At 40.3% G+C, this 27,088-nt stretch overlaps 1 long non-coding RNA gene across 1 annotated transcript in view; it reads right to left on the bottom strand.

Moving 5' to 3' along the window:
• The window catches only part of LOC130866223 (uncharacterized), a 47,320-nt gene extending 20,569 nt beyond the window's left edge, over positions 1–26,751 (bottom strand). The window contains exon 1 of the long non-coding RNA XR_009056331.1: positions 26,707–26,751. This is a non-coding gene — a long non-coding RNA (uncharacterized LOC130866223). The remainder of the gene's footprint in view (positions 1–26,706) is intronic.
• Positions 26,752–27,088: the final 337 nt, after the last annotated feature.

Raw genomic sequence — 27,088 nt, 5'->3', positions numbered from 1 at the left:
AGAGAGAGAGAGAGAGAGAGAGAGAGGGTATAAGCTATACTGGAAAGGAAAAGAAGCCATGATAACAGATGTGGAGGAGATTAGGAGGGAAAAACTGTCCACTAAATGAATTGGAAATAAATTTGCCAGCTTAGAGGAAAAGGGTGTCATCGTGGATAGAATGATCTGAAAGGAAGCCAGCTCAGTACACTAAATGCTACAGAAAATGCTGGAAAGGTGAACAAAACGAAGGCATTAGAGAAATTAATAGGAGCAGATGGCTTCATGGCTGTGTTTGATTAAATCCTCAGAGATTATGCAATCCCTGTATTTAAACTATTGCAGGTCAGAGCAAAAGATGTCAATCTCCTTACATGTTTCATAAATCCAGCATAGTCTCAAAGTTTAATTACTCTAGTACAGATAAAATGCTGCCGCCTAGGTTTTTATGATTTCCATGGCAAAAATTCAAACGAAAGTATCACCAAATGGAAATGAGAATCATATAAAGCATAAACTAAACTGGGTTATTACTAAGTAACACTAATTCCAGGATTGCAGGAATGAAATCGAGAATATGGCTAGCATGATTTTATGTGCTCAGGGAGCGAAATCGCTCTACTTTATCTAGAAAGATAATATGTTTGCTTAAGGCCTTTGCAAAAATTTGCTAGGCAGTTCCAATAAGAACCGTGTGACAAAGAAAAGAGACATGACTAAAGCCTACCAAAACAGTCAGTACATAAATCAAATTGTTTATGCTAGCCAGTCCACAATATAAAATAAGAGAGTAATATTTTCTTTATTGGTATAGATTTGGAAAAGGGTAACAATGACAATTTATTGCAGAAAAGATGCTTGCATGGCTGCAAAAACTAAGAAACACGCGCATTAACCCAAAGGAAGTAAGAAGAAAATGTGGGACCTTGAGTGTTGTGTTGACTTTCTGCCTTTGTAATAATAAACAACCATACAAAGAGAAACGGCCTGTTTTGGCTCACAACTCCAGTGGTGTCAGCACGCACATTTGGCTCTTTTCATTTCAGCATGGGGTGAGACAGAGAGCATAATAGAAGCATGTGGTAGAACAAAACCACCCATCCGGGGGCTGGAAAGTGAAGACAAAGACCAGCAGGCAGAGAACATAACAGAAGCACACGGTAGAACAAAACCCACCTGAGGGCTCTAAAGTGAAGATGAAGACCTGAGTGCAATAGGATAAATTTCAAAACAGAAAAGAAAAGAAATATTAGTATTATTTTCGTGTATTCGCGGCAGTGAGTGCAAAGCTATGGACACTAACTTGGGAAAGAGTTCTTTTAAAAAGATACAGAATGTGCACTTTTAAACATTCCAACTTTTTATGTAAAGACAAAATTTTCTAAACAAATGTACCAGGATACCCTATTTTTAGATGAGAGGAGTTAAAATTGTGAAGATTCTGTGCTTGCAAAATTAACATATCAATTTTATACTAACTAAAAAAATCCCCTGCGTGTGCCAATAGGGCTGGAAGTCAGTACAATCATTTGAAAACACATACAGAGGACAACGGCTTAGCATAGCCAGTAAAGTTAGAAGAACAAGACTTAGGACAGATTAAACAGAAGAGGCAGCAAAACATTTCACAAAGCTACAATAGCTCACTGGGAAAGGCACTGACCCGGCGTGACAGATTTAGGGCACGAAAAGACTGGTATTTTATATTTCAGTGGGAGTAGGATAGTTTGTTCTTAAGTGGTGTTGGGAACACGGGCTCTCCATTAAGAAGAAAATGGAGAACAAGACCGTCTAAACCAACATGAGCAGGCCTCATATGAACTCACAGGGACCTAGGCAGCATGAATCCGGCCTGCAGGGGTCTGCACCAGGTCCTCTGTGCTGATAGTGTAGCTTCCGGTGTAGTGTTTTTATGGGACTCCGGAGTGAGTGAAGGAGTCAGTCCCTGATTCTTGTGTCCACTCTTGGGCCTGTTTTGTTCTCTTGACTTGTCTTGTCGCACCTCAGTGTGATAGTTTTTGTTTTATCTTATTCCATTCTATTTTGTTAAAGAGAAAGGAAATGAAACTAGATCCTAACCTTTGATTGTATCAATTCCATGTAAATGAAATCAGTGCTTGTAAAACACAGAATAAGGAAGGACGGGAGGTGAGAGTAAAATAAATATCAGTGCTTGAAGGATTTTTGCCGCATAATTGACAGAGTGCTATTGTCTTTAATATGCAATGAGGGTTTGCACACTTACAGCCCAAAGCCAACAAGGGAAAGCCTAAAGGATTTGAATATTCAGTTCACAAAGAAATAGGTCAGGATTGGCAACAAACAAATAAAAAGATGATCAAAGATTTTATTAGGGAAATGTAATTTTACAAAAATTGAATGAATTTCTCGTGTTCCCATTGGAGCAACTGTAAAGGTGGGAATTTGGAGAAAAGATATCCCCATATATAGTTTTGTAGAATGTACTAATTGGGAGGCAGTTTGCAAATACCACACACACGCACACACACACACACACACACATTAAAACAAGATTTAGGGGTTAGAGAATTGGCACTGGATGGTCTTGCTGGGTTTGGTTCCCAGCTCCCACATGGGAGTTCACAGCTGTCTGTAATTCCAGTTTCTAAGGATTTGCCATCCTCTTCTGACCTCCACGGGCTCCAGGCACATAAATAGTACACACACATATATGCAGACACAGCATACTCACAAACATAAAATAAATAACATTTTACAACTTTTACAAACTTTAAAACAGATTAGATTTACAAAGTTTACAAAGGGTTAGATTAAAAAAAAAAAAAAAAAAACTAAAAATCTACACAATGGCCAGCAATTCAATCCCTGTGATTCCGTGTCAAAGAATAAAAACATGGGTGTACAAAGACGTGCACCACAGTTTCACTCCTAAAGTCTCAGTCCTGAGAAACAAAGGCAAAAAACAGAATTGAGCAAGAACACAGAGGGAGGGGTGGGAATGAGACAGTAAAGAGGAAGTGCTCGGAGCTTGCGCGCTGCTGGAGGGAGGTATCATAGCAGGATTGACATAACTGCAGCAACAGACACGGCAAAGGGCTTCTGAGATGAGCAGAGCCTCCACGGACAGGCACTCTTCATCCCATCGGCGAGAATAAGACCACACTGCCACAATCTGAGCCCAGTTTGAACCAAGCTTGATATTTATTGGGGTGCAACCAAGAGCTGTCCGACGACTGTCTCCTTAGTCAAGTTAAAGAGAGCAGCCCCAAACCATTTCTTGGGCCTTTTTTAAGGCGTAAAACCACGAGTAATTTTACAGAAGGGAGACAATGGGGCAATAAGGAATTACAAAAATAAATCTTAAAAAGAAAAACACCATGCGATCACCATGTGATTAGGGAGGGGTCGGGGAGGGTCAGAGAGGTCAGGGTATTCTCACAAACAAATGAAGGTCATGGGTTGGGGAAGGCCAGGTCCAAGGAAACAGAAACCAACTAAACTCTCACAGTAAATAGGAATTTATTTTAAAAAATACAGCATAAAGGCTCCTGCCTTCAAAAGGGAGTCTGTCAGTTTCCTCAATACTAATTAAGAATTAATTCACATTTCTTTTTTGTTAGAAACCAAGAATCAGCTTTAGAGCTAACTCATCCTCACCTCCACTTCTGGTTCTATACATTTGGATGGTAAATGCTTTGGAGATCTTAAAGAATACATCTTAAAATACAGCGATGATTTTATTTATTTATTTATTTATTTATTTATTTATTTATTTATTTAGTTTACCTATTGATTCACGGTCTGGTTTCAGTTGGTGAGGTTATAGGGCGATGATTTGCTCTCAGCATTTCAATATGATCATGGCGCACGGTGTTTTCATTTCGTAAATTTCTAGTTCTCAGCAAAGGACCTGGTGTGGACCTGGGTGTGCGTCGCTGGTTTCCACAGTCAGCCTGGCTCGTATTAGGATTCCAAAGTTGGCTCGACAAGATGGAATCCCATCTTCATTCAAGAGTGCTTTCCCATTAAGTTACCCGAGGCTGACAAGTGTAAGAAGGACCAGCACATTCCCCCTGACGCCAAAAATAGGCTGTAATTTAACTGCCTAAATGCAGAGCGCCAGTCACGGGGAATGCTAATTTCACCTGCAGTCAAGTGTGTGTTTGGCCGGCTAACAGGTGATTAAACCGATCCGAGTATTACCTGTGGACTGGAGGCACTCACCGCATTCTGGTAGTTTCTAAGGCGACTGATTGAACCCCCGAAGAACGGAGGCCTTATTTAGACAGCCACCCTTGGAAAAGGCAGGCTTTCTCCTCCAGCAGGACGCGAGTGGGGAGACAAGCCTTGTTTGTCTGAATGTTTTCCATCTCTCTGGGTTTCGCAACACAAGGTACTCGGATATGTTTTGGTAGAACCTCCTGGAAAATGTTACCAATCTAAATATGTAGAGAACTTGGTTTTGCCAATGCAAAAAAAACCCAAAAAACAAAAAACAAAAAAAACCCCTTGGTGTGATTACTGGTAAACAGGAGGCGATTCAATGAAAACCCTGTTTTCCTTTTAGCTTCGTGTTTTTATTTACTTATTTTCAATGGTCATATTGACGACGCGTGGAGCCAACACCTCAGTGAAGGGCTCTCTTTGACAAAATCCACAGTGCTGGGTGGCTCCAAGACAGATGGGCTTTTCATTCCGTTCTCCTGGGAGCCTACACAGCCACCCCCTGAGCCTCGCCTGAAGAGAATTCGGTGGTTCTCTGCACTGAAGTCTTTTGCCTTACAAGATGGCTTCCAGACTGAGTTGGGACTTGCTTGTAAAGGGTGCTAGCGACTTTTTCTTCCTTTCTCTCGTTAGACAGTGACTCTGGTCCTAGCAGAAAAAGATTCACGCGTTTCTATAGTGCTCTCAGCCTCAACCGTAGGCTCGATTTCTCTTTATGGACTTATTACTCAAATCCCTGAAATGAAGTAATTTTTTTTCATTAAGTCACCGAAGGAGAACGGGAACATTTCATTACCACATAAAAGTTACTACCTGTGCTCTTTTCTCTTGTGAGAGGAATATTAAATCTTAGCTATCAGATGTGAGAGGCAATATTTGCTGCTCTTTGATGCAAGAATAATGGTGATTGCATTTCCATACCTTTCCGGGGGAATGATGGCCCTGATGAAGCGGAGATTCTTGGGGATACTTCAAAATGACCTTTCATTCACACATCTTCTGGGATGACGCCATCCTGCAGAGCTTATATTAGAACATAAATTCTGAGTTCACTAATCTATCCTTGTTCCTTCTGTGGCACCTGGCATGTCGGGAGAACCTTAAAAACTGATGAGTGCATTTAAGGGGTGTCATACATTGAAAGCTGGGCCATGGTGACAATAACAGGGCCTGCTAGCTGGGGATGCTAGGGATTTTTAGTTGTCCCCTTCTTCACAAAATAGAAATTGGTAGGACTAGGTGGCTGAAAGCTTGCAGGGGAGGCCATTTCAACGAAAATGACCCCATTCAGTTGTGTGGACCCAAACAGTGATAAAAATGATAGTCGGGAACTATCTACTTTACCCACATTGCAATCAATCCACACGGAACCCAACAATGAATTCCCAAGGATTAATGACATTTGTAATGCTGCATACACAGCAAGTGGTAGAGTTCAGATTAATCCTGGCCGTGTTCAAATGCCAGGCTCCTTTGGTATTAGCACAAGAATAATAGCCCTTGATAGAGATTAGTATTTCAGAGGAACAGCGGAAGTGCCTAATGACCAGGCCCCAAGACTTTATAAGTCAGAAATCAAAGAATCTAGGGAACCTGCATGGCATCATAATCTCTCAGTTTCCTGATAATTTTGTGTAGGTGGCAGAGATCTTGTCACCAGGCTAGGAATTTTGGTGAGAAGATGGGTACATCAGATTGGAGGTGGGCATGCTTCTACTCTCAGAGGAACCAGGTTATTGGCTAGCTTGCAGAGATAGTGTTTTTCTATTACTGAGCAACAATAAATGATCACGGGTTTGGTGCACAACAATCGATCGCTGTGTTCTTTCTTTCTTTACTGTACTAAGAAAAAGCAGGCTTATTTTGGTTCACAGTTTTGGAGTTTTGAGCCTATGCTGAAGCAACAGTTTGAGACAGAAGTCAGTCAAGGAGCAAAACCATTCATCTCATGGTCAGGAAGCAAGACAGAGGAAGAAGAAAGGGCTGGAGTCCCTCTGCCTCTTTCAAGAGGTTAGCCCTAACAACCTGGACCTCTCCTACTGGGACCTACTTCTTAATACTTCCCTCACCTACCAAAAAAATTCTTTCTTCACTGGGCAGTGGTGGAGCAGGTCTTTAATTCCAGCACTTGGAAGGCAGAGGCAGGCGGATCTCTCTGAGTTCAAGGCCAGCCTGGTCTACAGAGGGAGTTCCAGGACAGAGAAACCCTGTCTTGAGAAACAACAGCAATAAAAAAAAAAAAAAGTAAGACAAAACAAACAAGAATAAAAGTAAGAAAAAATAGTTTCATCGTTGCTGGGGAATATTATTTTCAGGCGTATGACTTTTGTTTATGCTGCATTTGTTTAACTCTGTAAAATTTCCTGTCTAAAACACCTGATGGTCCCAATAAAGAGATGCACAGGCAATAGTAAGGCAGGATCAAGGATAGGTGAGGTTAGTAGACAGAGAGTATAAATAGAACCTGGGAGGAGAGAAGAAGGAAGAACAAGAGAATAAGGAGTGGAGGATGTCAGGGGCCAACCACCCAGATACCCAGTCAGCCACGGAGTAAGAAGAAAAGTAAGATATACAGAATTAAGAAAGATAAAAGCCCAGAGGGAAAAGATAGACAGGTTAATTTAAGTTAAGAAATGCTGGCAAGAAACAAGTCAAGCTAGGGATGAGCATTCATAACTAAGAATAAGCCCTGTGTATGATTTATTTGGGAGCTGGGTGGTGGGACCCTCAACAAGCCAAAAGAACAAAACAGCCTAGAACACATCACCTCCCAGTCAGGTCACTGGAGAACAAGCATCCAGCTTTGGGCCTATTAACGATGCTTGATGTATTTCTCCAAAGCAGTACAGGTGGGACCCCGGGAGGTTTGAGGTCCTGACTCTAGGGCTCCCTCCACTCAACAGTGGAGCTGCTTTCATCAAATGCCGTGACACTTGGAATCTGTCTAGCTGCTGCTTCTACCAGCTGGACAAAAAAGGGTAGCTATGTCTGGACCAGGTACACAAACCCTAAGAATGTTAGCATTGTAAGAGAATTGATTAGTGACCTTAACTGCATTGCAAACATGTTTTTATCCCGTGACACATGGCCATAGGAATGAGATCGTTATATGATGAATAACGGTGGAAATTTTACCGGGGGACATCTTTGAATTAAACCTAGCAAACACAGGTTGCGTCGGCATCCCATAAAGGCTCTAGTGGGGTGAGGAAGAGAGGCGTATTAAGCTCTTTAAGCTTTGCCTGTTTTAGCAAGTTTGGTTGGATTGTAGATTTTCAGATATCTGTGGCCATTCACATTTTCAATGACCAATATAATCACCTACTCTGATTCTCTTTGAGAAAGTGTACCACTGACGTGACAGAGAAGGAAGATTGCCAAGCATCTGCGTGTGACGTGCACACGTCTGATATCCTTAGCTGTGACTTCTTTTGGTCACTTGGGGATTGTGCTGAAGGAGCAGAAGATCTGATAATGACAAGGGTGTCTACACCATCTCTGGCCTTCTGTGAAACAAGTACCACTACTAATAGAAAAAAAAGTAATGTTTTTGCCCTAAGGCCTCCTCTCCTGTTTCCCCCGTTGTCACATCAGTGTTCAGGGACAGGCAGGGGACTCTTGCCTGCAGAATGTCTTTGCAGCAGCCCTCCCTCAGCCGTCAGCTCCGTAAGCAGACGGCCAGACACTGAAGAATGATAATTTACGAGGCCTTTGCTATTTTTGTTTCTTTATGTGGCAGCAAAGAAAACTCTGTTTTTCAGAATAAGTTCCCTCCATTTAGGCCGAGAACTTTTGCCAAAGGCAATAACTAAAAATAAGTCTTCCTTTCATGCCTGTGTTCCTGGGCTTCCTCACTTAATCAGAAGATTCTGTAGGGACAGTGCAGCAGACAGCGATCCGAGAATATTTCGGAATCTCTGAGTTCCCCAGCTGGTACAGAAACCCCGTTATACTGAGCGCCTCGCTCACCAACTTGTAATGCGTGGCTGACTTACTCCTGACAGTATTAAATGTCACCATCAGCTCTTGGGCAGAATTCAGATTTCTTTCCTCCCACCTTCAAAACATACTTTAAAACAAAACAAAAAAAGCAAAACAACAACAACAACAACAACAAACCACATAAGCCTGGTGTTTTCGCTGCATAATTGGTTGGGCTAGATCTGGCTAGCCAGTTCTTCAGAATAATTGCTGGGCTCTTTAAACAAGCAGCCGCCCCCAATTAACCCTGGGAAGGATTTCAGACTCCAGGGCTCCAAAGCAGCTAGCTAGCAGGGTGGTTATTCAGCCACCCCTTTCCATGGCTGATGATCAGACCACGCGTACCTTTTCTCCTAGCCCCATTATTTAACTTCCATACGAGGACTGATAAGGACAGTTACCCTCCCTTCACTGTATTGCAAAACTAGCAGCCATATGTCCAGTAGGGTAATACTTTTTGCTCATACAGCCGCCATTTAACTACTTCATATTTATGAACAGACAGTGAGGGCAATTTCAGAAGGGTGAGCCTGGTATCATTCCTTCTGTGAGGACTTGTTCATCCCAAACAGAAGTCACTTCCTACTGAACGCTGAGTCACTAAACTGCCCCATAAGACATCAGAAACTATGGCTTTTAGGTATAATGCTAACAGATGAGATTATGATTCAAGCAATTTGACCACAGATATCAAAATGCATTCTAAACAAATCCTCGTTACGGTGTTTAACCTTGAGTCTTGTTTTGTTTTGTGTTGCTCTTAATAGCTGTCTCTACTTGCTTGTCTTTGGGGTACTTGGCCATCCTTCTTCGGTGGGATCAGGCAATGAGTTGTCTATCAAGCAGTCGACCCAGGTATCATGACTGTGGTCCCCAAAGGGGTTCTGAGTGTCAGAGCAGAGGTGGGAAGTAAGAGCCCTGTGCTGTGTCATGGAGACAAAAGGGTCTAAGTCCTCTTTCTCCTCCGGAATAGACAAGAAAAGACTTGGTTTTGCTAACGATCTAGAGACTATCAGGTATAGTAGTAGTTTCTAGGACTGTCCAAACCCAGTGCTATAAAAGGAGGGCATTTCTCACTAGTGTGAGTGTTTCCTCACAGGTCTGGGCACAAGAAATCCAAAGTGAGAGTGTGGATTTGCTGTGTGCTCTGGAGAGTGTCTTGTGTTTTCTAGCTCCTGATGGTTACCGTCAAGGCTTTGCGGCTGCAGCTCTCTAATGTATGTCTATAGCCACTTAGAGTTCTTTCCCTCTTGTCTGCATGGTCACTCAGCCCCAGTAAGACTTCCCTCCAATTTTACTTCTGGGATGAGGAAATTTAGTGTTTAGGGGATTCATGTGAGCATCCTGTTTCCAGGGGAGAAGATGATGACCCAGTTTACCACTCTGGTTGGAGTCAGAAACCTGGGAGAGTGGGGCCTAAAAAATGAGGCAGCCTAAAGGCTCACGTGATAGCTGACTTTATTCAGAGCATCAGACAGTTTATACCGCGAGGTTTAAGAAGAGTCACCTGAGTCCTGTGTCCAATCACAAGGACAAGCTACAGGTGGCCCAAACGTGTTTTTCTATAGAGACACATGAACAACAACGGCTGAAGGAAACTCACTCTCAACCGCTCTACATGAGTGGAGCATGAAGACAGATTCCAGGAACAAGTCTGTATTTGAAAGACACCAAGGTCACACAACTCTGGTCTTATTTTTTTGGCGTTTTCTTACAAGCACTTGGGATTCTCCTACAGCTCCATTCTCGAACTGTGTTCTGACATGATCCCAGCCCCAGATGTGGCAGTTAGTTTTTTTTTTTTTTTAGTCGACTTATGGAGTTAGTGACCTTGTGAAGGCCCTGCGTCTTTTACTTCTGGGAGAGAGTCATCTTTACGTGTCCTTTTCCGGAAATTTGCCTCCTGCCCTGTCACTTCTGAGAGAGAGCACAGTAGGGTTACATTTCTGACACTAAGTCTGTGCTACAATCCTCTAAGTTCCTCTTCCTAACCTGTTCTGGAGGTTTTTTCTTTCTAAAAAGCTCTACTTGCTGTTAAAAAAAAAATGAGCATTTGTTTTTCATTGTTGATTGATGTGTTGTGTATATGGCACATGGACATGTTTTCGTGGTGTATGCATGTGTTTGTGCAGGTGTTCCTGAATACATGCACAATGTACATGAAATTCAAAGGTTGAAGTCAGATACTCTCCCCGATTGTTCTCCTCCTCACTATTTGAGGCAGGCTCTTTTAAAGAACCCTGAGCTCATTGATTTGGTTAGGATGGTCCATGAGTTTCAGGGAGTTTTCCTGTCATAGACCCCAAAGCACTGCAATTACTAATTCAAGCCATCATGCCCAGATGTTTTGCACCATATATTGTGGGACTGTACTATACTGTGGGTTTGCAAACTCAAGCCCTTGTTTATTTTATTGTTGATACAATTTATATGTTATTCTTTGGAAAGAATTATGTTTATTTACGTGCATGTTTGTGTGTGCGCATGTGCATGCTCACACATGTATGCCTGTAGAACTCATAGAACAACTTTAAGGAGTTGGTTTCCTCTTTCCACCAAGTAGGTCTTGGGGCTCAAACGCAGGTCTTCAGGTTTCTTGACAAGTGTCTTTAGCTGATGAGCCATCTCCAGGCCCCTACATGTTCTATACTGAGCCATTTAGTACTATTCCCAATTTTATTTAAGAAATTTAATTTTATCCAACTCAGTACTTGCCTGTGTTTAGTTTTCTACATACCCAACTCACAGTAATCTTCAAACTCCATGCTCAAACTCTTAGTAACTTCTAACTTGTCCTATTAGTAAATCCAAATTTTGCTGTGTTCTGACGTCATCCTACCCCCTTCCCCAGAGCTCTCAATCCTCATTTAGAATCTGGACTTTTTGCTCTCTAGATTTGCTGTATAGCCAACAACCTTCCCCCCCCCCCCCAGTGTTCCTTTGGCCTCTCTCCTGCATTGTTTCTCTATCTTTTAATTTGTGCATTACAGCTCCTTTCCTTTGGCTAAACATAGTCCCGGGGTCTATTTTAGGAACATCATACTTAAGGTAAGCATGTTATCAGTTTGCCTCTCTGGTAATTTAACTATCCTTAATTCACGGTGGACCGTTCAGTCTCTCATCTTCTTGATTGGCAGTGGGGCTAGGTGCAAAATTGCAAAATTCTGGGTTATAAATGGTCGTCCCCTGAATTTTAATGTCACTATTCCACTCTCTTCTATCTGCTAAGGCCAGTGAGAAGTATGATCTCACTCTCAGTACAATCCTTCATATGTGACCCTCTGTTTCCTCTCTAGATAGCATTTTCTTCTTTTGCTTGTATTCCAAAACATATACATGTATTTACATATTTTTATTAACTATCCTGCGGACTTAGTTCTTCTATGAGAAAACTGATGTCATTAATTCTTAAAAATGCTTTTAAAATTTTTTGTTGTAATAATAACTTCCTACACTTTTTCTTCTTCCACGCTGTAAGTTCTTTACTTGTGTATTAGCTCTCCTTGGCTGATAGTATGTTTTCCTTCTCTGCCTTCTCTGGTTTTCATCATTTTGTTTAACTTCTTACATCTCTCTAGATTTCTTCAGGACAATATCTTGATATACTGTTTTACTTTTCTATAGTACACTTAATTTCCAATATCTCATAGTTTCTGATTCTGATTCTTGCATAACATCCTAATATAATTCATGGTTTAAATATGTTAATTGTGCAGTTTTCTTGTCTTAAGCATTTTCCTTGCGTTCTAATTTTGACTTAGTTATCTGGGACTGTTTCTATGTTCACAATTTTCGTTAGATGTCTGCTGCTCCTCCGTTTCCCATCTTAGGACTGATGTAATGAAAAACCTACTGGAAACTCTGCTTTATGGGCAAAGCATGTTGGCTGGTGGTGGATGTCACTGCAGTCATGGAGGCGGGATTTAGTAGAAGTGTTGGGCCAACTTCAAATGTCAGGATCTGGAATCTTTTTCCATTGGGAAGCTCTGGAAGCAGAGACAAACCCACTTCCTAGATGTGTAGCTTCTCCCCCCCACCCCTGCCCCACTCCCCTAGACAGGTTTCTCTGTTTAACAGCCCTAGGTGTCCTAGAACTAGATCTTGTAGACCAGGCTGGGCTGGGATTCACAGCGATCCACCTGCTTCTGCCTCCTGTGCACCACCACCGTTCAGCCAGACTTGTAGCTTCTTAATACAAATGAAGAAGAGGACCATCCCAAAGATCTTCACCCAGTCCTCTCCATTACTCTCTGCCTGCTTCTCTCTTTGGCTAGTCTTCCTGTGTCCAGGGCTTGAGTTCAGTCTTGGAGAGATTAACTGTTTGTCTAGTTGCTTAGGGGTAAATAGAAATGTCATTTGTTGGGGGTGGTGGGGGAAGAGAAGCAATCTGGAGAGCTAACTTTCAAGGCTTTCTATTTGGTTTCTATCTCACCACTGCCTTTGGATAGATAACCTTCCTTGTAGGCCAGTCCTCAAGACATTTAGGATTTCTTGGTCATGTAGACAAGTACAATACAGACTAGGGATTTCCCGAACATTTTCAATAGGCAAAATTTTCTTCCTCCTTGGTTAGTTTCCATTGTTTCCCCACTTTTCAATTAAGACTCTTTCCAAGATTCTCCAGATCCCCACATTTTCTTGTTGGCTTTCAGCTGCTACCCTTTTCTATCTAGATCTTTAAACAATTATTTTACTGACATTTTGTGGCACTTTCAAAAAATTAAGAGATTTTATTCAAAACTGTCATTTACTTTTGATAAGCCTCATTTGCCTCATTTTCCTCCTGCATAAAATGAGCAGGTTATATTAGGACAAGGTTTCCAAATATCATTTAAGAAATGAGTATATTGATTGTCTTAGAATTTCTATGGCAGGGGGTGGATAGTTCCTACCTATCTGGAAATCTAGGTAGGTGATGTGGAGGTCCTAGTTTTCAATTTTAAATAAGCTTTTTGGTGCCTACGAAGACAACAGGGTTTAGGAATTACTGTAGCAGTTGCCTAGGCTCTTTCAGTCCTGTCTACTCACAGTGTTTTGCCTTGAGTCCTGTGTCTGCCCTGGCTAAGGTATAAAGAATTGACTCTGAAAATGGGGAGTTCCTTTAGTTGCACAGCCTTATGAAAAGTCTCATTTTAAGTATGTCAGAGTCACTGACTTGACACCAGCTTTGGCTCTTTTCTAAATTCTTCAAATTTCACAATTTTTTTCCTTATTCACATAGCTTCTTTAGTTTGACATTTTTCTACATCCTCTAAGAATAAGCACCTATAAAACATGGGTATGAACACACACTGGAAACAAAGGACTGATTCTCTCTCTAGGACTTCAGTCAGACCAGGGAGGTTCTTTTTCATAGAGATGAATCACAATGGCCTTCCTACTAGGACCTAACACTCAGACGCGAGTCATCTAAACAGAGAAATGAAAATGTTTAAGTCAAAGATGACGCAATGAACATGGCTTATTGTTTTCTGTCTCCCTAGAATGGCTTTGTTGGGCCATCTGGGGCAGATAAAATCAATGGTGTCTCAAGGTACATTTATGTCAGCCATATTCAACTCGATGTAAGGTTGCTTCCTCACTTAGGGCCTCCTTATGCCTTGCTGGTAGGATGGTTAATTAATCTTTGTGACTGTGAAAACCAGCCTCTATAGCATCCACTGATAGAATTCCTACTTGTTTCTCATCATTTAAGTTCCTTAAAAGTCAAGCCCAGGACTTGAACCTATGGGCAATCAATACTTTCCATGCCTTTGTCAATGGTATCGTAGGTCAAAGAGTTTAATGAGGTTTTTACAGACATTAAGACTTGCTTTAGTGATAAGGTTCAGCATACCGACCATGCCTTGCTCTGATTTCCCGGATACTCTATCAAAGTAGGCAGTGATTAATGCTCATCATACTCAGTCTACATAAAACCATTAAGAGTTTTATGAGTTCATTGATTGCACTTTGTGTTTCCACTCTCCCTTAGGCAATATAGGTGATAAAGAAGCCCAAGAGTGGATAGAATTTCCTTTGTAGAATTTATGTTGTAACTAGATATTTTTACAATGAAGGACTTTGTAAGTTTCATGTTTCTCCATCCTCTCTCCTATTTGTGGGTCACACCTGTTAGCTTCCAGCTTTGGTCTCCCTTCCTGATCACACAGGATTCAGCACTTTAGAGTGTGCCTAGAAGTCTGAGAAAAATCCCACTGAGCTGAAAGACAGGATACAGCAGTATTTGCAGTTAAAGATTATGAATTTAAACCCCATTTATATCTTTTGTTGAATATGTGACTTGCAGAAAATCAGTTTAATTCCTTATCCTTAAAACAAAGGTACTAATGACTAGTAAATAAATATGTTAATTACAAGAAATATAGCTAACTCATCTAAATGTATTTTGTTCAATAAATCTTCAATGGTATTGATTAGAAGAGTGGTTCTCAACCCGTGGGTTGTGACCCCTTTGGGATGATTGAACAACCCTTTCATAGAGGTTGCCTAAAACCATCAGAAAACACATATTACAATTCATAACAGTAGGAAATTCTGCCTGTCATTTCTCAAAACAAAAGGTGAAGAGCTAGAAAATTATGGGGGAATGCTAAATGCAATACAAAACCTACTCATCTCTCTCTGTCCAAGAAAGTAAGGTAGACTGAATTCATCAAATAACCATTTGCCATGCCCAGCCTGATGGCTGAAAAGGAGCACAAGGAATATGGAGGACATAGGTGATTGGTGTGATCGAACTGGAGGTAGAAAGCGATGAAAAATAAGGGCAGAGCCAGGTAGTGGTGGCACACACCTTTAATCCCAGCAGTTGGGGGGCAGAGGCAGGTGGATCTCTGGTAATTGGAAGCCAGTCTGGTCTGCTGAGTGATTTCCAGGAAAGCCAGGGCTGTTAAACAGAGACCCTGCCTCCAAAACAACACAACACAAAACAAAACAACAAAAAAAAAAAGAAGAAGAAGAAGAAAAAGAAGAAGAAGAAGGGTAGAGAGCTAGGGAGAAGGCGAGTTACCTGGGGCTTTCTGAGCTATGCTCTGTATTGGTATTCTAACTTAGAAAGAAAATTTAGCATTGAATGACTTTAAATAGAGGAAGAAAAGCATTTGCTTTCTTTTTATTTTTTATTTTATAAAATTTGACAATTTTAGTTGCAGGTGAAAAATAGGTCAAAACAGATAAGAGTGAACACACAAAAGAATGGTTGGGGTGGGAGTGTTGTTGCTGCCATCAGATGATGTGGTAGTTGCCTTCTGTGTAAGCAGGATAGAAACAGAGGTGCTTGACAGTTACTTAGGAAGCCCAGGTCCACAATTCCTTGGATATAAAGAGATTAAGTTTTTTTTGTGTGTTTGTATGTAAAAAATATAAAAAATAAGAATTTTTTATATTCCTAGAAACATAATACTACATATAAAAATATATGCCTATGAATTGTGTGTTTATGTATATAAAATACATCACCTAAATCTTTAAGGTCTAAACAGCAACCAAGACAGTAAAACATACAAATATTCATAAAAACATGAGCTATGACTAATCTTAAATCATTTCAGAGTGGTTTTTGTCAATTAGTGAGTTATAGAACATCCTTTGGCTCCAAAGAACACTTTTGTGTACTTGTTGACAATTGTGCAAAATACATTGAATAAATGAAAGGTGAATTAATGTTGATATCTGAGTTATGTGTGGGAGCTAAGTAGATAGTTGACACTTTTTGATGGGTTAAAGAAAGCAAGCCATGTGCATTTGTGGTCATGAGAAAGAGCTCAGTGTGGTTGTGAGCTGGCAGCATTTATGTCTAAGTAGACATGAGGTAGCAGTATCTGCCTAGGTAGAAAAGTCATCAGTGGTAAAACCGGAGAAAGAAAGTAAGACAGGGGGGGAGGAGGAGGAAGGATGCATGCTTTCATTTCTAGGACCTAGGGTCTAAGGCATTGTTGGTGACCTTGTAAATAACATCAGTAGTGTGACATGAAAAAGACTCCAAGCACTGTGGATTGAGGAGTGCCAGGAAGGTAAGAAAATATAATGATCAAATATCTTTTAGATTCTCTTGCTAGTTAAAATGAGATCCATCTTGCAAGTCAATGAGCATGGAAGTTGGTAACTAGTTATAAATGGTATAGAAAGACAAATCAGCATGTTTCTTTTTGCTAACAATCTGGTACAGAAGTCGAACTAAAAACAAAATCTTGCATCATATGAGTAAGTCTTTCAAAAGGAGTGTTGAAAAAAAATTTTTTAACTAAAAGTACACATCTAAATTCCTGTAGAATTTTTTGAAACATACCCAGGCTTTATCCTTGAACGTTTTGACTAATTAGGTCTCTGGTGGATTCAGGGCTGTGCTTGTCGAGTAAGTTCTCAGGGGATAATGATGAGAGACAATGGATCAAAACTAGGAATATGAATTTAGGAAATCACCATAAAAGAGAGATAACAAGAGTGTAACCAGAACAAGAAAAAGTGACAGCAAATCCTATCTATGTTTTGATGTACTTGAAAGAGGAATTGGGTAAAGACAAAAGATTTGATCCACAGCCATTCAAAAATTATTCTAAAAGAAAGAATAAGACATTTAATTCAGTTCATGTTTTAAAAAATAGAATTAAATTTAAAAATCAAATTGATAAAAAATATTTTACCCCAAACTATCTTATATATAACATATAGCCTTTCATATATGTATACCCTTATCCTTAAAGAAAGAGTTAGCACTAACACAGTTCTTCAGAACTATGAAAGCCTAATAAGTCACAAAGTATTCAGCAAATATTTATATTTATGTATGCACATGGGATGTATAAATAGTAAATAAGCATTATTGACTAATTGTGTACTAGGCAGATACTTGCACAACGGGACTTTTGCACTTGGATGGAATACAGTGAAGCAGAAGGAACCCTGCTGGACCCTTTGGATTCATATATATAACACAGGTGGCTTGGTTGTAATCCAAATATCCCATTCTACTATTGTTCTATACACTAACATCTTATACCAACTTTATAATTGAAGATACAGCCTTACCAGAAGCCTCTGTACTAATATAAAAAACTGTACTTAAATATGTCTGTTGTTATTTGTAGATAGTCACTCTTATATGATTTTTGCATGAATAAGCAATTGTTGTTAATTATCTTAGTTTGAGAGGAATTTAATATTTTCTATTCAAGTGGTTCTGTTAGAGAAGATGGAGAGTTGTGGTTGATCATAACGAATGCATACCATCTATATATATGGAAAGGCCTCACTAATATATGATATGTTATTAAATAATATATGATAAAAATGGTGTAGAATACTCTATAAGAGAAAAAAAAGAAGGAGGAATTAGGAAGGGGATGTGAAACAAGCCTTCTAAGGCTTTAGGAAGTATTACGTGAATATGAGGTAGCATTGTAGAGAAGGTCTTTGAAAATGATTGAGCTACAGGGGAATCACATTTTAAAAAAATTAGTGTTTTGACTTGGTATATCGGGTCATATCTGTGATCCTGGCACTTGGAAGGCTGAAGCACAAAGATTAGAGCTCAAGGCTAGCCTGGGTTAAATGACCAGCACCTGTTTCAAAAGAAAAAGAATAATGCTTGGGGGTGTGGCTTAGGGGTAAGTGACTTGCTTAGCGTTTATAAGATCTGGGATTTTAGTCTCAGCATTGCAGACAACAGCAATAACAGCATTTCTAATGTTTCATCCCTGATTACAAAAATGCCACAAAGAAGCACATCAAACCGAACAAAAATCCCTTGTGGTCCCACATCCAACGATAAGTGCTGCTCATTTTCCAGTGAATGCCCTTCCTGTCTTAGGGAAACTCCTTTTATTTAAGCAATTTTTAATTTTTTTGACACTATAATTACCTCATTTCCCCTTCCTTTTCTTCCCTCCAAGTCCTCCCATGTACCAGTCACTTGCTTTCTTTCCAATCTGTGGCCTCTTATTATTTAAGTGTACACACACACACACACACACACACACACACACACTGAGATCTTGTCACTTGGGAGGCTGAAGCAGCAAACAACCAAGTCAAAACACTAATTTCTTTTAATATGATTCACCTGTAGCTCAATCGTTTTCAAACACCTTTGCCACAATTCTACCTCATGTCATGTATATGTATACACACATGTATGTGTCTGTGTGTGCATATATCTATATGATATGCATATATATAATTCCTAAATACATAGAGACATTCCTCTGCGTCTATATAATGTTACTTGTATGTGCATGCTTTTAGGGCTGACCATTTGGAATTGGATAGCCCATTGGTGTGCTCTTCCATTTCCTAGGAATGGTAGAAGCTACACCCATGAAGTCTCAACAATTCTGCAAATTCTTTAAGGCCCTGATTGGAAAAAGTAGCCATTTGTGGCTTTGTGGGAGCCCAGGTAGTGTGGATGCTCACCTTAATAGACCTGGATGGAGGTGGGTGGTCCTTGGACCTCCCACAGGGCAGAGAAACCTGCTTGCTCTTTGGGCTGAGGAGGAAGGAAGACTTGATTGGGGGAGGGGGAGGGAATGGGAGGTGGTGGCGGGGAAGAGGCAGAAATCTTTAATAATTAAATTAATTAATTAATAAAAAAACAGCAAGAAAAAAAAAGTAGCCATTTGTTTAGGCTGTGATTAATTTGAGGTAAAAAATCCTTGACCAATAAACAGTCTGGATGAATAGGTGGCTTTTGAATATTAACGCATGGCAAGATGATGTTGGAAACATTCTGGGTGGAGTTTTCACTGTCCCGAAAGGTTATAGGGGAAAGTATAGACAAGCCTTGGCAAACGTGCCACTGGAGCACAGCCAGCAATGGCTTGTTTTGTGGGCAAAGCTGAGTTGGCCTACACAGCCACGCCCATTTGTTCATGTGAGGTTTGTGGCCGCCTTCCCATTACAACTCCAGGACTGAGTAATATTGAGGGCGGTTACCTTCCCATGCGGTCTGAAGCACCTGGGGTCTGGTTTTTTTACATGAATACTGGCCGCTGCCTACCAGAGATCAGAGCTTTCCAAATTACACTGGTTTCCCATGACATAACAAATATTTTTGAGAAAGGGCTCCGTATTCAAGGAGGTTTGGAAAATGCTTCATTAAACAACCATACAAATGGACAAATGATACCATTTAAAGGGCTCATTGATAATTGATAGGAGCAGGGTATATTATCCATACCATATCCTCAATTTTGTCTTAGAAATACTGATTATAAAAACATCTAATATCACGTAGTTTGGAAAATCTTAAATTAGTCTGTTTGGAGGCCTTGCCAAAGCCATAAAATTTTGCAAATTTGTGGTCATGGTCTTTCAATTCTAAGATGTTTATATAGAGATGTATTTGTGATCTGACCTATGCAAAGGAAATTTTAGCTTGGAGAAATATTTCTAAGAGTTCCTTCTAGAAATGGAGCTGGTATCTGGGGTAAATTATTGAATCAGATTTTTGGGGTGTTGTTTACAGAGCCACAGTAAGATTTTAATAGATTCTGTTTTTTTGACCTTGTGGAACCCTTTCTTTTTTTAAAAAAAAAATTGGAAATCTTATTTTATAACTGCATTGGTATAAATAAAGGTATAATCCAAGTTGTTGCATATATTCATTTTTCTTATGATTTGAAATTTATTAAAACTAAAACAATTCGTGATTCCTAAAAATACCATGGGCTCCAGACATGGTGCCTACTGTGCCTGCAGAGTGAGTCAGCCCTGAGAATTGCCGAGGCATGATATCTTTCCTGCCAGACGGAAGGCTTTTGGGGACTTATGTACTTCGTACTCCCCTCCTACCTCCGACACGTAAAATCTCTTGAATACAGTATTGATTCAATAATATCTGTCCAATGGATGAATTGGTGGTTAATTTCAAGGTTCTCAAATACCTCATAAGAGGATAAAAAAGCAACTAGAGTAAAAGACATTGAGGATTCTTCTAAACACACAGCTGAATTCACGCAAATTACTAAAACAGATCCAAGCGCCAGTGTGTGATCGAAAGGACCCTGGAGGTTAGGTTTTTTATCCTAAGTAGGACCACAGAAAGTCATATAACTTTGAGCCTTAATTTCTTAATTAAGAAGAAAAATATTAATTGAAGAGGGTTTATGAATACACTTGACTACAAGCCAGTGAAAATAGCTAACCACTTTATATTATGTTGGGTATGAATTCCTAGCAGGTTTTAAATACTGTTCCGGTGCTACACTCAGGCCTAGTTCATTTAAGCATTAAGCTCTCTGAGAAATGTTAATCACAGAGGCTGTAGTTATAGGTGACATGATACGCTCTCAAAGGACAGGTCCTTGACCCCTTCTAACAGCAAAGCAAGTCAGAATGTTCTTAAAATACACTGAAAGACCCAGAAAGCCACCTAACTAAATTTCCTTCTACTACACTCCTGGGGGAATAGCCTTACCTGTTGTCTGTCATAATCTGTTTGAAAGCAATAACACTCAGACCGCAGTGTTTTGCTTTCATTAGGAATTGTATCATATCCAACATATAATTAGTAGGAAAAAAAGACAAGGCAGGTAATATATCTCCCAGCAAAATTAATGCAAGGAAGATGAAAAGGTCCAATAACTTATAGAGCAAAATCTGAGGCTTCTATTTATTTGCTATGAAATAGGAGAAAGGAGGCATTACTTTATCTGACAGTATTTCCTATCTAGTAAAACATCCCATCACTATGAGGAATGGGGATAGGTCCTGCTTCTCTGGATTATAGAGCTTTTTATTGTTTTCTCCAGTGGAGCGATCGAAATCGAGGAGAATGGCCAGCGTAAATTTCTGAAAGACAGAACTGGATACGCCTCGGTTTTCATCTTAAGAAAGGGCGGGAGCAAGGACAAGACAGAAATCTGTTTAGCTTTACTCATGAATCTCTCTGCTTACCACCCCCCCCCACACACACCCAGTCAATGTTCATTTCTTAGAAGCTAAGACTAGTGTAGGTTAGCAATTTTGTTTCCTGATACCTATGTCTACCATGACTATGTGGCAAGACCCCATGGCTGCAAACACCATACTCTTTGTTTCCAGGATGCAGGAAATAAATCTCAAACCAACTGAGAAGCTCTCTCCAGACTGGCTAGCTTGGGTGGCGCTGGTGGGTGCTGCGGAGTCTGCTGGGGGAGAGGCATCAGCATCACCCAGCACCGGGCTTGCACTCCATTGTACTGACTGGCCAGAAGATGTGCTTAATGGTACAACAATGCCATAACTGGTAGGGGTCTTTAGCTGCTCTCTGATTGGGTTTGAAGCCTGTTCCATAAGAGGGAATTTCATGACAATGATGAGATCCCGATCAACAGTCCATAGCTGGACAAGGGCTAGGTAGGACCCGCAATTGCTATTTTTCTAAAGGATCATGTTGTCAAGTTGCCTTCTGAATATTACTGTTTATTCCCATAGACTTGGGCTGTTCTCAGTCTTGGTCAGGGAATCTTCTTTTTGGCAGTGGGCACCAATCAATGGAGAGATGCTGAGAATGAGTGACTGGATGGTTAGCCCTAAATGGGGCATCTACAATTGACCCCGCTACAACAAAGGTCCAGGGGGACATCTTGGAAGAGGTGTCAGGAAGACTCTAAGAGCTGAAGGGTAGAACATAGTGCTGGGAAATGCTGTCTTCTGGACATGACAGGGCTATCAATCTCATGAATAGTAGCTCACAGTAGCTGTGGTTATCCACATAAGACCTATAAAAAAATTGAGCCAGCCAAAATCCTGACATAGATGGGATAGCTGATCTCCAGTCCTCACCCTACACTGAGGATTGACTGGCAATAGAAATTGCTGGGGGAAGAATAATCATTTTTTTTTAATTGAGGATGTGGCAGTTGTTAGGTTTCCCATGCTTCAGTTGATGCCTCCATACCTGTTAACAGATCAGAGGCACTAACTGGGCAGAGTGGACCATTAAAAAATGACATGAGGTTGAGATGAGGGTATGTTGATGAAATATAGGGGGGAGTTAGGGGAAACTGGGAAAGTAAGTGATCATATTTCATACATGGATGACATTTTGAAAGCTGAAAAACATTTACAAAAGAACTAAATGAAAATGAAACATCTGTATAAAAGAGAATGTCCTTGACTCTATAACCGGGATTACTAGAGGTTTTTTTTCTTCCCCTTGAGTAAACACTTGTGTCTTATCACGGAAAAAATGAGAATTACAATGTAGTATAGATTAGATACCATGTGTTGGAGTACAGGCGATGTCTGTGCTGGCAGATTGATTATATTTTCCATTGCTAAGCACATCACGAAGTTTCTCTTTCATAATCCTTGCCCTCGCCAGGGCCTCAGTGCTTATCCTGCAATTCCCCTCCCTCCTGAGCCCACAGCATCATTTTCCATCCAGTTATTGCAACTGGGGCAAAGCTTCATTTCAAAGGTTGGTCTATAACAAGACAGGAAGAGCCGACTTCTAGGAAGGTATGAAGGCCTCTGAGGTCATGTTTGAAGGGCTCTGAAATTCATACTCCACTTATTTTGATACTTTTTTTTAATGTCATCACCTGGCAGACTAGAATATTTAGCATTAAATTGAGACCTAGTCTCAATTGACTTTGGAATATCAAAAATAGTTTATCTGCAGGGCACTTGATATGAGAAAAGACACTGTATGTTTTGCTGAGTTGTACCATTCTGATGGCTTGGGAGAATTTGCAGAATTCCCCCAACAGCTGAGCATGGGACTAATCATGATTTTAATTCATTGGATGCTATGATATGAAACTCAAAAAGACAATGATAATGTCAACGGTCTGAAAAAGAAATAATAGGTTAAAAACAAGAAAAAGAATCCTGAAATATAAAATAATTTCAAAACAACTTGTAGCCATCTTTCACAGTGTAAAGAAATTAGACGAGAAACAAGTATGTAAAATAAGTTTGTTTTGGAGTCTGGGACTCTATGCTGCTCTTGTGGCCATGGGGCTGTGCTCATCACTGTGAAACAATAGATAATTCTTGGGCTAATATAAACTTATTTTTCTTTTCTGGTTAAAAAAGTTTACTGTTTCTGATTGTGTCCCTTAGCAAAACTGAATTTTGTGTAAAATAATTAGGATAGCAAGTGTCTTGAAATTCCCAACATTATTAGACTGGGTGTGGTTCTGGCAAAACTATCCTATTTGATTCAAAGCTTTTGGCCAATGTGACCTCGTAGAAGAATTTTAGCAAAATGCTGATTCTAATCTTGGTAGCAGCCGTTTGGCTCTCAAAAACTCTTTGTGTGGGCTCTTCCTTCCCTCTTCTAAAGCTTGCAATTAGCCCTGGGTGAGGAGCCTGTCTCTTAAAATTCTACTGATGGACCCATAATTTAAATGTACATTGGGAAACACCAGAGACAGGAACTAGGAGTCCTGCCAGACACCTGGAGGAGCCCCGTATTATCACAGAGATGTCACGTTCGAAGCCCTTTGCGGATCTTCCTGCCCAGTCCTTGCACTTTAGAGGCGGAGGAAGAAAGGGCAACGGATGAGAGGGGTTCATTCAACCTACCACTCCGTGCAGAGACAGAAGGGCCTCAGTAAGTGTGGTAGTTTGAATACAGTTGTCCCATAATATCACAGGGCATGGCACTTTCATGAGATGTGGCTTTGTTGGAGTGGGTATGGCCTTGTTGAAGGAAGTGTCACTGTACGGGTGGGCTTTGAGGTTTCCCATGCTCAGGATACTCCCAGTTTCTCAGTGAACTTCCTGTTGACCTACAAGGTGTAGGACTCTAAGATCCTACACCAGCACCGCATCTGCCTGCTTGCCACATGCTCCTCGCCATGATGATAATGGCCTGAACCTCTGAAGCTGTAGGTGAGCCACCCCAATGAAATGTTTTCCTTTGTAAGCGTTGCCATGATTGTGCTGTCTCTTCATATCAATAGAAACCCTAAGACAGAAAGCAAGCTCCTGATGTTTTCTTTGACTCTAAGATAACTGAATCTTGAATACTAAAGTCTGCTTTATGTTATAGACATGGCTTCTAAGAGCACAGAAGGCGATTTTTCTCTTCTTGTTTTTCTCTTTTTATTCTCATCTTCCTCCTCCTTTCCTCTCCTCTACTCATCCACATCTGCCTCCTACTCTTCTTTGTCTTCTCCCCCCCCCCCCAAATCACAATTCAGACACCTTCATTAAGTACTTAATACACAGGAGGACAACAGTTCTGGTGTTTTAGCAGGCGCATGCAGACATGTAGTCTATAGATTCTGCCTGGTTAATAATTATCTTACAAACCCCCAGCCATCCTACATGGATTGTGTACTTTAAGGTCTATGAAACATCCATCCATGAGTGTGGGTTTATTTCTATTGCATGTCAGAGGAAATTGGTAAATTTTTGTTCAAGGAATGTCCAACATGAGCAGCCTTTTTGCTTGTTGACAGGAATGTTAACTGCTGTTATAATACTGCCATTTCTAAAAAGAAAGGCATTTTATATTATGAAATATTATGTTAGTATGTATTCTTAAATTTAACTTTTTTTTTTACAAGACTTTTTGTTTGTAGTCCAGGTTTGCCTTGAAAGATTGATCCTCTTGTCTCAGCTTCCCATGTTTTGAAAATACAGGTGTGTGACATCACTCCTAGCTTAAATATTACATTTAACTTAAGTCTTCCAAATACAGAAAGAAAAAGTGGTAGAGCCTTACAACTCTCTTTAGGGATTTGATGGTTAACAGTAAAATTTATTTTAATTTTAAGAACCACAATGAAAGATTTTAGTAGGTGGCTTTCCAGTCATTTGTTCTGCTGTCACTTTTAGAAATTAATTAATCTTATGGTACAAGGACCTTGTGCTTCTTAAGAAAGTGTTGTACCAACTGAGCTACCTCTGGGGATTGAACCTGAGACCTTGTGCATGCTAAGACAGTGCTAAACCAACGGAGCTGCCTCCTCAGAGTCATGAGGTCATTATATGATACAGAAGGTTTGCAAACTCATGGCTTATTGAATGGCATGCTCTGGTGATTGGCACTTTTCCCACTAAGTGTTAAATTTATATGGATGTTGCACTTTTGCATTTTTTTGCTTTTTTTTTTTTTTTGTAAATCTGATACTCAGATTTTAATGATGAAAAGCTTAGAAATTTGGTGTGGGAAGTCATTCTGTATATGTGTAGCTTTTATTGGTTAATGAATAAAGACGCTTCTTTGGCCTATGATAGGGCAGAATAAGAGCTAGGCAGGAAAACTAAAGTGAATGCTGGGAGAAAGTAGGTGGAGTCAGTGAGATGCCATGTAGCTGACAGGGGAAAAAGATGTGAGTAGGAACCTTGCCGGTAGGCCACAATCCTTGTGTTAAAATTTAAAATAATAGAAATGGGTTAATTTAAGATGTAAGAGCTAGCTAGAAATACGCTTAAGCTATTGACCAAACAGTATTGCAAATAATATAGTTTCTGAATGATTTTTTCGGGTCTGGGCAGTCAAGAAACTAGTGAGCAGCCTCCACCAGCAGAAATTCTTTGAAAGGACCACTTGCTTTCAAGCCCCACTTGTTTTGTAGACTAGAAAAATACAACTGAATTGTGAGAAACGTAACACAGGCTCAGAAACCTGCTTTTCAGAGACGTCATTTCCAAGATATTGACGGAATGCCTTCAAACTCCTAAATGAAGTTTAAAGGGAGAAAGATTCTGCAAAAGGCAGACTTTTCTTTAAAAAACACTGCAAAAAGCCCAGGCTATCAGCTGGAAGATAACAGCTTAACCAAGACAGAAAGCTGTAATGATGGCTATTGCTATGGTAGCAGGACATGGTGTCCACTAAACCTCGGCCTGTTCCAGGGAACTTTTTGTTTTCTTCACACAGGGAAAGCACCGGGCTGTTTTCCCCAAGGTCAGGGCACCTTCTTTCCCACAAGCAGTGGAGCGAAAATTCTAGTTTTCCTGTGCTTTTCTCTCTGCAGCTCTGCATCGATGACCCCATTGTCCTTGCTTTTGTGTTTTTAAGAATGAAACCTCCCCGAGGGACTATTAAGTTCTCATTGAATCATAAGTAACTGAAATAACAAAAATACTGTTTATTTTTTTTCTTGAGGAACTTGGGACCCTGTAAAAAGTACTATTTTCTCTGACCCTAATTTCTATTTCTTCATTCAAAATATAAGACTAACAAGAATGTTTCTTTGAAAGGCCATTAGGGGATGAAACAAAATATGTCCTGAGAAAGTATGCCTTACTTTCCTGTCTCTAGAAATGAATGGGATGATTTTCTCAATGCAGTCTGCATTGATTTCACTCTGCCCTTGATTGTTCGTGCTTTTCCTTTCTCCCCATCTCTGCTCTTTCTTTAAACACACTTTCCCAAAAGTGCCACAAAGTTCATTTAAGAAGCCATAAAAGAGTTAGTCATCAAATGGAAGAATGGAAAATCAAGAGACTTTTTTAAACTCTTTACAATCTTGCAAATAAAGATAAAATCAGTTTGGTCGATCTGGAGTTTGAGGCAATAAAACTTTGAAGCTGCCATTCAGATACGAGATTGGACCCCACCCAGAAGTCATTTGGAATAGAGTGAATTTCATGTACCTGTTGACTCATAATCCGGGCGAGGGACTTTTGGTCTACCCCTTCCTGTAGTTTGCTGGTTTCCCTGGAACGTTTGCTGCTCATGAGAGTAAGCAGGATTCTATGGCAACCAGAGAAGTACACAGACCCTGTTGCCAGGAAAGGTACGCGAAACAAAACCAAAACAAAGCAGACAGGAAGGCAGGGGCTTCCCCTGTGGCCCAATGGAGGGCTGTCAGAGGAAATGTAAAAATACAACGTAGAGACACCAGGACAATGTTCTAATAGTTATAGCGAAACGACAGCTGCAAGGCAAGTTGCTAATAAGTGGTGAAGACTGCGCGTCTCCTCCCTCTGCACTCAGTACTGCTCTTATTCCGTGAGCAAACATTTCTACGACACT

Source organism: Chionomys nivalis, chromosome 25 (assembly GCF_950005125.1).
Source record: "Chionomys nivalis chromosome 25, mChiNiv1.1, whole genome shotgun sequence".
Lineage (NCBI taxonomy): Eukaryota > Metazoa > Chordata > Mammalia > Rodentia > Cricetidae > Chionomys > Chionomys nivalis.
The sequence above is the reverse complement of the archived record's forward strand: the minus strand, read 5'-3'. Positions and strand labels throughout refer to the sequence as shown.